At 30.1% G+C, this 12140-nt stretch overlaps 1 pseudogene; it reads right to left on the bottom strand.

The window, feature by feature from the left end:
* Window positions 1-2912: 2912 nt before the first annotated feature.
* Window positions 2913-12140, bottom strand: part of LOC149533749 (protein TUNICAMYCIN INDUCED 1-like) — a 141592-nt pseudogene continuing 132364 nt past the window's right edge.

Below are 12140 nucleotides of genomic sequence, written 5' to 3'. Positions count from 1 at the left end.
AACCGGTGAGAAGCATATACTTGAAGCAGTGAACATGTATGTACATGTGTAAAACTTGAGGGAATATGGCTTCCTTAGAGCTGAGTTATGAGAGAACCCATTTCTCAAGTTCACAGGTTTGTGCAACTTGGCCATGGCCATGAGTTCGCAAAGATTTTGAGACATGACTAAAGACACCAACCTGAGTTTTGGTTTGGTTTCATTCTCGGTTATGGTCAAGGGTTATGGACAAGATGTTTAATAACCATTATGTATTCAATAGTAATTTTACTGAGCTATGCTGGTGAACCAAGACATAGTCATTAAGTCAAACAAAACATGTGTAACCATGTGCAAAAGATTGGTGTCAAACATTAGCATGATTATGGGGTTTTGAATTTTGCAGTGCACAACCAGTCTTCAATGAATAGGAAGAGATGTGTCTTTGTTCTTAACAGGTTTTCAATGTGTTAAAAATCTGAGGATTGCCTTTTATTCTTATAGTTATAAGAGTCAATGTTTTTTTGAATGTGTTTGATGTTTTGAGTTCAGAAATAATAGCATAAAGTTTTATTTGATATTTGTAAACCTTAGATATGCTGATATCTAGAATGGAAGAGACTTGTTGCTAAACTGGAATTAGGGGCACTGTGCGGGTCATAGTTTTAAATAGTAAGGTGTTGTTTTTTTATTACTATTATTGAAATTAGATTTTTTAATTATTTGGTAACAAAAAATTATAAAACTAATAATGGAAAAAAGTATGCATCTATTTTAATTCTGACTTTAAATTATTAAGGTTTTATATATGTTTTGGTATATGTAAGTGAGTACGTATATGTATATATATAAATAATGTCGTGTATATATATATATATATATAAGTATTTATTTATATGTATCAACATATATGTACTTCCTTAAAAATTGAATTGTTAGAATTATCATAGGTATGTAATTTTGAGACTATTATGATTACTTGTTTTGGAAATGGAAATTGATTAATGTTTACATTCTGATGTTAGTTAGTAATAGTATATGTGGATAGTTTTATTATTGGTATTTTAAAACGAAATGTATATTTAGTGAATTTTGGAAAAGTCAAATTTTTTTTTACTATTTAATTAGAATATCATTGATTTGTAGTGTGAAAGACTTGGTTTCTTGTGAAAATTAAAAGGGTTGTTTTGGTAATATGAATTGTGAAGTATATGAAAGTATACAAAATGGTTTCATTTGGTTTCATATGATATTTTTGTTGCTGACTCAATTGTTAAATTGAAGAAAATGAAATAAATGTATTAGTTGGAATTGGAAAATTAATCTATGTTTTCTTCCAATTATGTGTATGTTAGATTATGCAAGTGTGATCCTTTAGATTGGGTGGCTGTCATAAAGCGAGGAACTTGTGGTGATAGAAATATGTTACCGGATGCCCTCTAACACTAGTCTAGATCCTTATGGGAAAGTTTATGATAGTTATTTAATCAAGTGGTAATATTAAAAAAATTCATGGGTTGGGAATCATATAAAAAGATAAGAACATTATGGTTGCACCTGACATATTGAGTTCTACAAGTGGTTGTACATAGATTCTTATGTTGACACCCATGGAATACTGGATCATTACCTTGTCATATTTTGTGTGAGTTTATTTATGCATATCTGTGTGTAAGAAATTTTGTACTTGCTTTATAATTGAATGTGGTTAGAAAAATTATATTTTTAGTACATCTGTTATTTGGTTTAAATGAATATAGTTTTGTTATAAAATCTAATGTGTAGGTTTGCTGGAGGTTTTATCAATTTAATTAGTGTTACTAAGCCCTGTTTGGTGTGTTGTGGTTGTGTTGTTTTGGTTTTTAGGATTGAGAAAGGGTTGGTTATGGATTTAGAAGAAATGATTGTTTATATTTAGAATTTAGGATTAATTCGAATGTATTTAAAGTTGTTGTACTTCTAATAAAAGAGTATAAATATGTTATATACTCTGTTGTAATATTGTGAAATGTTACATTGCTGATTATGAGTACTTTACTGTACCAGTTGTATAAAGGATAATTTTGTAATGGAGTTTTATTATTTTTAAAAAAAAAAATTTGGGCTTATAATCTCTTATTATGTATGGATTGTGGTTATATGGTTTTTGTGATCGTTAGGGTATTACACTTACCATTTACATTAACCACCAACTAAATTTAATAACTTAAAAATTGAATACCAGCTAATTTTATTTACTAACTAATTCAAACTATCTCTACAATACCCTTACTAAATAACATTACCTACTAACAATATTCTATTAAAAATTTATCTACATACCTACCTATCATCATCTTACTTTAATTTAACAATCTCTAACAATAATTTAATTTTACAATTATCTCATTCCATTTACAAAATTCATTTCCACATCCCCTAATTAATAATTCCATTCTCTAACTAATTTTTTTATGCCAATACATATACTTACTAACTAATAACAAATCAATTTCTACTAATTAATTAAAGACAAGTAAAAAATGCACTAAACAATTATAAACTAACTATTCCATCTATAATAACTAACTCAAGCATTCCTTACTTTACTAAATTATACAGATCTAATTGCCTACAAATTTTAAATGTACAATTTACTATCTACTATCTAAATACATATTATTTATAATCTAATTTACTAACTCCCTAACTCTATATACTTCCCTTACCACTTACATCATGTGACCTTCCTTCAAATCCCTTAGCACCATCATCTAAATGAGATGGGGAGATGAAAAAGGGTGATTCCTTCTCCTTCACATGCAGTAGGTCTAGTCAGGGGTAGTTAGAGTATTGGGATGAGTGGAAGTAGCCAATCCCAAGGGGCCCCTCTCACTCATGTTTAATATACCACGTAGGTAAGGGGGATGGGTGTACAATGCTGACCAATCTTCTCACCTTTTCAATGAAAAACTATCAACAATTTCCACTAGTTGAATTTGTTTCAAATTTAAAGGAACAATCTTCTCACCCTCAACTTTCCATGTCAACTCAAACTATAGCCTTGTAATAGAGGGTTTTGTTCTACACTCCAACCAATCCTTCACACTAAAGGCTTCATCATCAATTTTCTTCTCTAATTTAAACTGCACTTTGATAAAAGTTGCCACTATAGCTTGAGTTTTTAACAATTTGATTGGCCCTTTCTTCTCACTAATGGATCCTAGGATTGACTTAAGAAGTTACCGAACAACACTTAGTTTAGGATCTGGTCCATTCAATGATGGAAGAGGTCACATCCATATGTCATTGGGACTAGTTAAATTGGAAGCAGTCTCAAAGGATTCTTGGGTAGATGAATCCTATTCATGGGAAGATCTCAATTCAATAGAGGTTGGAACTAGCCTTTTCACCTTCAACTAAAATGTTGAATCAGGTTCACTAATGGATGATGCATTCAATGAAGTTGGAACCACAATTCAAAGAGACAAGGGTTTTTCTCCATCACTAGAAGCATGCTTTAGCTTTGTGGTAAGTTCAATCAGTTTGAAATATGAATTGCCACTCTTAGTGTTGCTGCTAAGGGGTGAAGGCAATTGGATGGGTTGTCTTAGGGTTAGTTTTTTGGCATCTTTAACCATAACCACAACTCCATCTACTAGCACTACTTTCTTCAACACCCTAGATTCTACATCATGCTATAAATAAAATAAAGTTTTGATATTAGTAATCTTCAATGTAAGCTAAAGTTATCTCACTTATGTCTAATCAATGGATTTCAAAATATTGTCATGATAAAATAAAAATCATTTGTCAGCTGAAACATAGTCCATAAGTGGAGCTAATAAACATGTAATTGATAATACATATATTTTACATTAAAAAACTTCCACAAAATTGTCTCACTTACTACTTATGTCTGATCAATGGATTTCAAAATATACTCAGGATTAAAAAAGTATATCTTTTGTCAGCTGAAGAGTAGGCCCCAAGTGGAGCTAATAAACACATGATACAGTTATCTTAAATCAAAGTAGATTACATCAAGTATGCAATTACATGAGAAAAATACTACCAATTTGACAACCAGGTCAAGATGTAAAAAAATCACCACAAAAAGCATTTTTTCATCAAGTTTCCCAAAAATTAACCATCAATGCTATTAACTAGCTGTAGAATTATCTTCACAAAAAATTGCAAGCATCTAGCATTATTCTCATTTTAAAAAATTGAACATACCCTTTAGAAGTTTATAATACCAAGTAATAATAAAATAAACATTTCTTCTATAACTGTCTGATGAAATTGAAATACAAAATATATGAAGAATCCCTTCTAGTAAACAACTTCAAGACTTCGATAATATTGTCTTAACTAATAGGTTTGAAACAATTTCTATTAACTAAAATTTACAAATGGAATTTGTATACGAGGACTAGTAATGCAAAGAACACTAAATATCAAATCAAAAGTATTCACAAAAATAAATAAATGTAACTTCAAGATAGACTAAGATGAGCTCTGAATTGATAATATGAGCCATTAATGGGCTCTCTCAATGAGAAGCTCTCTTATTGAGTAGCTTTGTCTAATTAGATAGGATGTATGCTCGATTCTCAAAAGGCTTCAATGGTGTTCTTGATGGATTTTGGCTTGGGTGAATGGATTTGATGTAAAATGGCTTCTCAAAAATGGCATTATGACTTTACTTCATGATCAAAATGGCATTAGTTTGTTACTATGGGTGATTGTGTTAAAATGGCTTGGGAGAGGATTCCTTAAATAGGTAAAGGGCTTGAGGGATCAAGGGCTAGGATGCAAGGTTGGGAGAAAGCTTATGGAAGGTTTAGATTGAATGAGAGGAGAGCACATGGATTGTGCTTCCTTATAGCCAATCAGGGAGTGACACATGTCATAGGGTTATTGGTTAGAGCAAGAGGGGTTGAGGGGTCAACAAAGGAGGCTCAAAGCTCATAAAGACCCTCATAATGGCTTGTAAGAGCAATGAATGGGCTTGTAAGAGTCATTTATGGCTTTGTGGGCTTCATAAAGTTTTAAAGTTGGGATATTTGTGAGAGAGTTGAGATATTTTGACTTGGGTTGGATTAAGAAAGTCTTAAGCTTGACTTAGGAATGTGCAAATGATTAAGGCTTGGATTAGGCTTGGGTTAAGATTAGATTAGGCTTGTTAGAGATAGGCAAGTGCATGGCATTTAATGAGGGTGGGTGAAGGAGGAGATATTTGTTGGCTTTGGCTTTGGTTAGCAAGTCTTAACCCATGTTTAAGAAATGTGACAAGGTTAGGGGGGGGATTAGGATTAGGGTCAAAGATAAGGATTGACATCTTCTAGAAGTGTCTAGGCTTTGGATGAGGATGAAGACTTTCTAGAAGAGTCTAGAACTTCCTAGGATGAGGATAAATAAGGTTTTTAGGAAATAAATAAAGTTTTATTTATTTCAAGGGTTTGGGTTGAGGAGATATTTATTAAAATATTTTTAATAAACATGATGATTAATATTTAATCTTAATTAAATATTTTGAGTTGGGATTAGGGGTAGGAAATCATGGGTTAGCCTTTAATCGAAATTAAAGAAGGATTAGAAGATTTTGGAAGAGGTTAGTGGTCTTAAGGAAATTGGCCAAGTTTTGGGCAAAAAATAAATAAATTATTTATTTTGGGATTTTTGGTCAATTTATTAATTAAATAATTAATAAATAAGGAAATAATGTTTAAATAAGCTTTAAACATTTTTGGGAGGGATTCTTTAATTAAATATTTTTACTTAAGATAAAGGGATTTAATGGCATAAAAATAAATTAATTAATTAAATAAATAAATAATTAATAAATGATAATGTCATCAGGGACTTTTTCAAAAAATAAAAATACTTTATTTTCTAAAGGATTTTTAGGTTTCTACAGCATTTAGATAGAATAGTAACAATGTATAATTTATGTGGTTTGAATTCCCTAATTAAAATAGTGCTACCATATGGATCCATAAAGATTATGGGAAAACAACATTTTCTTCAGAGTCTAAACAGTATGACACAACAAAAAAAGCCTGATGTTAACAAATCAAGATATGTACCCATATAGAGGACAACTTCAACGAAGGGATCCATCATAAATGTTCCTCTACCATCCTCTATTAATAAAAAACAAGAGAAATATAGCTAACCTTATGTCCCATAAATGCCTAATGTGCATTCGGATGGCTGGGTATGGCATGTCCTAGGGACAATCAACAGCTCCATTGTAAAAAGCCATTCTTTTTTTATAATTTCAGTGTAAATCTTCCACCTAAGATCAAAAATTTTTAATTGTAAGGTTAAGCTTCCACATTGGAATACCAAAATTTGATCAAAATGATAGACGCCTAAATAGATCATGTAAAGTAGCGATAGTTCTCAAATATCTAGAGCGCAACCTAATAGATATTCTCTCAATGTTTACTTCCCTAACTGCAACTATTAAATTTCCCTCAAAAGAAAATATGATTCATTTAAGAACATTTTTAATAAGAATTGATATTCTAAAAAAGAATTAAGATTCAAAATAAAAATTTGAATTAGCTGTCACAATTCCAGTGAACAATGTTGGTTTCATATTTATTAAAAGGCCTATGTTCAATATAGCTTAAGAAAATATTTTTATGATTCGCCATGAAACTCGATCACAAAATGGATATAATGCACAATTATATACATTCATGTTTGCATCATATTGTACATTTTGGGGCTTTGTCTTTATCCTGAACTTGTGTGCTAGACTAAAAAATCTCCCAATATATAGAAATACGATGACTCTGGAATTCTAAATGTGGTTATCTCAAACTTGAAATACAAATTTTGAATGTATATCTGTAATGATCAAAATACATAAACAATTTAGAAAAATTGATATTAAAAGAGTTAGGAAATTCCAAGATATGTTACATAAGGAAAGTCAAACTACTATCAACTAACTTTTGCAAAGCTGAAATTTATGCGTTGGAAATATAACTAAATTTTTTTCCTGCTGAATCATTTTGAAGTTAACTCTAATGTGAGCTATCACTTCAACACTACTATTTTGTATTTAGAATCTATAATATACGATGAGTGTCTTATCAATATTATCACATGAGTAATTAATATTATGTTAATTTATTTTTTAAAAGCCTATTTTTTAATAGTCATGCCCTGTTACCCTCTAAAATGGCCATTCTCTGCACTTCTTGTTCCAGAAACTTTTTGTAACATAAGGAAAAATAGCTTTATCTCTATTAGTCTACCTCAAATCTCCTACTGGCAAGGTGTAGAGTCTGAGTTAGTGCACAAAATGCACACAAAAAATAATAATTCCTATACATACAAAAGCAGGTTTGGAACCAATTTTATGCAGGGGGCTTCAGGATCTATGATAAAGGATCAAGGGGTCCCATGGCATAAAACTAAAACTGATCATGATAAATTAAACTCTTCTCCTTGTGAATTAGAGCCCCCACTTTTTGGTGTCTGATTTTTAGTAGGTGCCCATTAGCTATAGGGTAGGACCAAAAATTTCCCTATGTAGATTAGGGACTATTTTTTCTATAGTTCACACAACTCAAAACTTGGTAACACTATATATATATATGTATGTATGTATATATGTATATGTATGTATACGTATATGTATATATATATATATGTATGTATATGTATACATATATATACATATACATATGTATATATATATACATATACATATATATATATGTATATATATATATATATATATATATATACATATACATATAAATATACATATACATATGTATACATACATACATATGTATATATATATATATATATATATATATATATATATATATGTATATGTATATGTATATATATATATATGTATAGATATACATATATATATACATATACATATACATATATATATATATATATGTATATGTATATGTATATATATATATGTATACATATATATATACATACATATATATATATATATATATATAAATTTAAAATATTTTTTTTTTGAAAAATAAGTAGGGATCTAGGTTTTTAATTTGCGCTATAGGAAATTTGTGTCTACAAACAAAGAACAACTAAAAGGAGGTTGCAATTTATTAATTAATTTAATAAGTCATGGGCTATAAGGGCATTGCAGCAAGTCTGTAAATCATGCATAGATTAATGGTTAACAGTTTTCAAGTCACAAGAGCATTGTGGTAAGTTTGCAACCAATATGAAAGTACAAAATCACATAAGTATTAGCATTTAACAAAAAAAAAATTATGAAATTTGAACACAGACATACTTCTAGCATTTTTCTCATCACACGGCTTGAGGTTCATGAGCTTAGATGAGAGTTACTTGTTTTCTTTCAAAAGTTTGCAATCCTTGGTGAGCTTGTAAACCATTATTTTCCCCACATGATATATGAGATTTCTTGCATCTTCAAATAAAATATTTAGATAGCTGGTCCTAAGAGACCTTTAGCCTACTAAAATTATCGACCATAGTTTTTGCCACTAATATAAAGTCCATTAAAACTTTATTGTAGAAGGCTCTTACATATCCTAAGAACACTTTCAAAGAAAATTAATATAGCCCTATCCCTCCACTACAAAAAAACCAAATAAAGAAAATAAAAATTAGAGATACCTCAACCAACCATCATTCTCTTCTTTCTTTGTTTCTTAATTTTTTGCGAAACCCCATCAAAGGTGACATCAAAAGAATCCTTAAGACACAAATTGGTAGCCTTTGGTCTCTAATAAACAATAATGGGAATCAATACAATGACCTTCTCATTCATGCTGACAATCTCAGCCCTTGAAGTATTGGTCAAAATGACCCCAATTCTCAGCCCACCAACCACCACATTGACCTTTTTGATGAAAATAGAACACCCCTTGGGATCAATGGGAAAATATACTACATAGAAGTCTATTTCTTAAAGAAAATAGAGATACACTCTACAACAATCACACCAAAAGTATCACTTATGGTGGGCACATCTTCGGGTGGCTGGAGGAAAAAATTGGCCTTCACAACACATCTTGGTTCATTGTCACAACACCCATCATCACACCAATGAAGGAACAACAAGATTTGAATCCCAATCTTGAAATAACCATTAAACCTGGGGTATTTAAACACAATGGATACAAGTGAAGAATTAACTTATGCAAGGCACCAATTGTCAAACAAAGTAAGCCACATTTTCATCTTCTTGTTTTCCTTGAACTTTTACATCCTCAATATCCTTATTATGTTTTTTTCCACTATTTTCTTCTTTTTTATGTATATGCAAAGAAGGTCTTTAGTTTTTATTTCTCAGCCCAAGAAAGCCTCAAGTACTTGGAAATATTTGGTGCAAAATTACTGCATGGTGTCAATGCAACCGTAATGAATAAGCTTGTTCTAGGAATAAGGATATTTGATAGATTTATCTTAAACTTTCCCAATCCAAGTCTCTATCAGAATGAATGGAATTAAATATAAATCAAGACTTACATATTAAAATATTTTTATATGGAAATGGAAAGTTCAAGTTTCATAGAAGAAATGGGATGTTTTCAGATCATAGAAACATACAATATAATATGCAAATATTTGTAATTAGAATATAATGTTTTGAAGTTTTTATATTGGTATTGTAAAATTGTATCAAAATTTTCAACATTTAGGTTTAATTAGAGACTAAACATTTAGAATCAATTAAAAATGTGACTTTAATTCTATTTTCTATGAAGTGCAATATGTTTTGAAATGGATTTTTCATAGGAGAAAGCTCATTCATTTCAATACTAAAATATTTCAAGCTATTTAGACTCAGTTATTCATCATAAAAAAAAATTACAAACACAATTTAAAAGTTTCTCCTATGATAATCTAGCTTTCAATTTTTGAACTTCATATAATCTTGAAGATCAACATGAAGAATTATTACAAAAATTCCTACAGAAGAGTTTCACATTTACTGAATGCCCAATTTTTATGAATGATAAAATCCACTTGTTGGGAAAAAACCGAAGTCATTTACTTGAGATTTTCTTCAAGAATGCAAGTATCATGCTTAACAAAACAAGATAAATCCAAGTAATTGATCAATATGATTTATATTTTACTTGTTTAGAAACAATTGGCTAAGATGCTAAGAGAATGGATTGCAAACAACAACTACAATTAAAGGGAGTGGAGAACAGGAAGAGGGCTATAGGCTAGGGCATGCATATATGTTTTTGGTACATATACATTGTGCATGTACATGTTTACATGGAATGTGGCTTAGCATTAATGGGTATACTAATTAAATATATATGAATGTCATGGAATGGGCATGTTGTATAAATGGGGCATGGTGTTGTGTTTGTGCTGCAACTTAGTGATGGTAGGAATTTGTCATCCTAAAAAGATCCACAAATTATGATACTCAAATGCAACAAGGGTTATTGTATTCTTAAGATGTAAATGAAGGTGTGTCTCCTTTCATGGACAATACTCAATCCTCTAGTCTCTAGCCTTATTTATATTGAACTTCATGAGAAAAGTTTCCATTGAAAATAAAAAAGACAAAGAAAAACTCTAAAGACTAGTTTTGTGTGAGACATTTTGTCAAATAGTTTACATGCCTTGTCTATGGTTCCAAACTTTCTACACTAGTTTACAATACATAGATGTAGGGTAGAGAGGTTTTAGTTGAACTAGAAAACTATATTTTCCTAACTGTTGGTTTCATGATAACCCTTCACCTATTCATCTATGAATCTTTAGAAAGGAAAATACAGAGGTGAATAAGGGTTCATAGCTACAAGGGAAGTGAATAAGCTTCATCTAATCGATAACATTAAATATAAAGTGTAACAATAGCAATAGGTACCATGCTGAGGTCTAGTGAGTAAACAAGGTGGATTATGGTGTGAACTAATTTTATGATAAATCCCTTGAAGGGGACACCTTACTCTTGGATTCCATCATTACTCCTAAAAAATTGGTGGTTTTACAATTTGTATTTTTTCATACATAATAAGTATCTTGATGCATGCTGAGTCATTGTGACTCTTTTCTTCAAGGTAAATATTTACCTTTATGGCTTGGTATTCTTACAGAGGAGAACCAATGGAATTGATAGTTGAAAGAAGAAAGGGCATTATAAATAGGTACCATTTGAGGGCATCATGTGAAGCAATATGTGGAAGCCAATAGAGATATGGAGAAAATAACTCAGCCGGAGTAATATACTAATATATTATTTTGATAGAGAGCCCTAACCATGCCACTAATTAAGGATTCTCTAAATGAAATTATGACCTAAGGGCCTAAATCTTTTCTAGAAAAGATGACCTCAGAATCATTCAAAAGGAATCTAAGAAAATTCACACACATTGTTGAAAATTTCAAATGATCAAAGTAGTATAATGTTGACTGCTCAGCTTTGTTTTTTCTGGATATATTGTGATGTATTTGGAAACAAAAGTACTATACAAAATTGATATGAATAAATTACATTTAGCCAATTTGTCTCATGAAATCAATTTAATGATAAATAATGACATCTTTTTATCAAAATCTCCGTAATAAGGGTTTTTGGAGTAGAATTAAGCTGATGATAGTCTCACTATCCAACAACATGGACAATGCAAAAATATTACTCAAAAAATTTGGAGACAAAACATAATAAAATCATTGACTTTAATAACTAGGGACTTTACCTCTAAAAGAAAGATCAGTACCAATGAGTTTGATTGGAGCATTCTGAGCAATTTGTGATAGAGAAGAGACCTTGATAAGATTTAACTAAAAAATCCCTCAACTAGTGATGAGTTCGGATTGTTCGCATCTGCAAATCGTCAGCCAAAACTCCTCTGCAAATATTTTTAAAACTTGCCTACACCCCTTCCAAGTTCTCATCTAGATTTTAAAAAATACAAAGCTCACCCAACGATTGAATTTTGGGTTTTATCGAAACTTGATTTGAAATGTCATAAATGATTATTACAAACCATTTATGATATTATAGAACATGATTTTACAATATAATGGATAAAATAATATAATAATATGTAATATTATAAATGTATTTAATTTAATTACTGAATATTGTATGGATAAAATGAAATAGTTTTTATTAAGTTAAATTTAATGGTTGTTAAATTATAAGAAGAAAAATGATAATTTAA

The sequence above is a fragment of the Cupressus sempervirens genome, chromosome 10 (assembly GCF_028749045.1).
Source record: "Cupressus sempervirens isolate cs-2001-9-10 chromosome 10, ASM2874904v1, whole genome shotgun sequence".
NCBI classification, from domain to species: Eukaryota; Viridiplantae; Streptophyta; class Pinopsida; order Cupressales; family Cupressaceae; genus Cupressus; species Cupressus sempervirens.
Note: the sequence above shows the minus strand (reverse complement) of the source record. Positions and strands in the feature narration are given on the sequence as shown.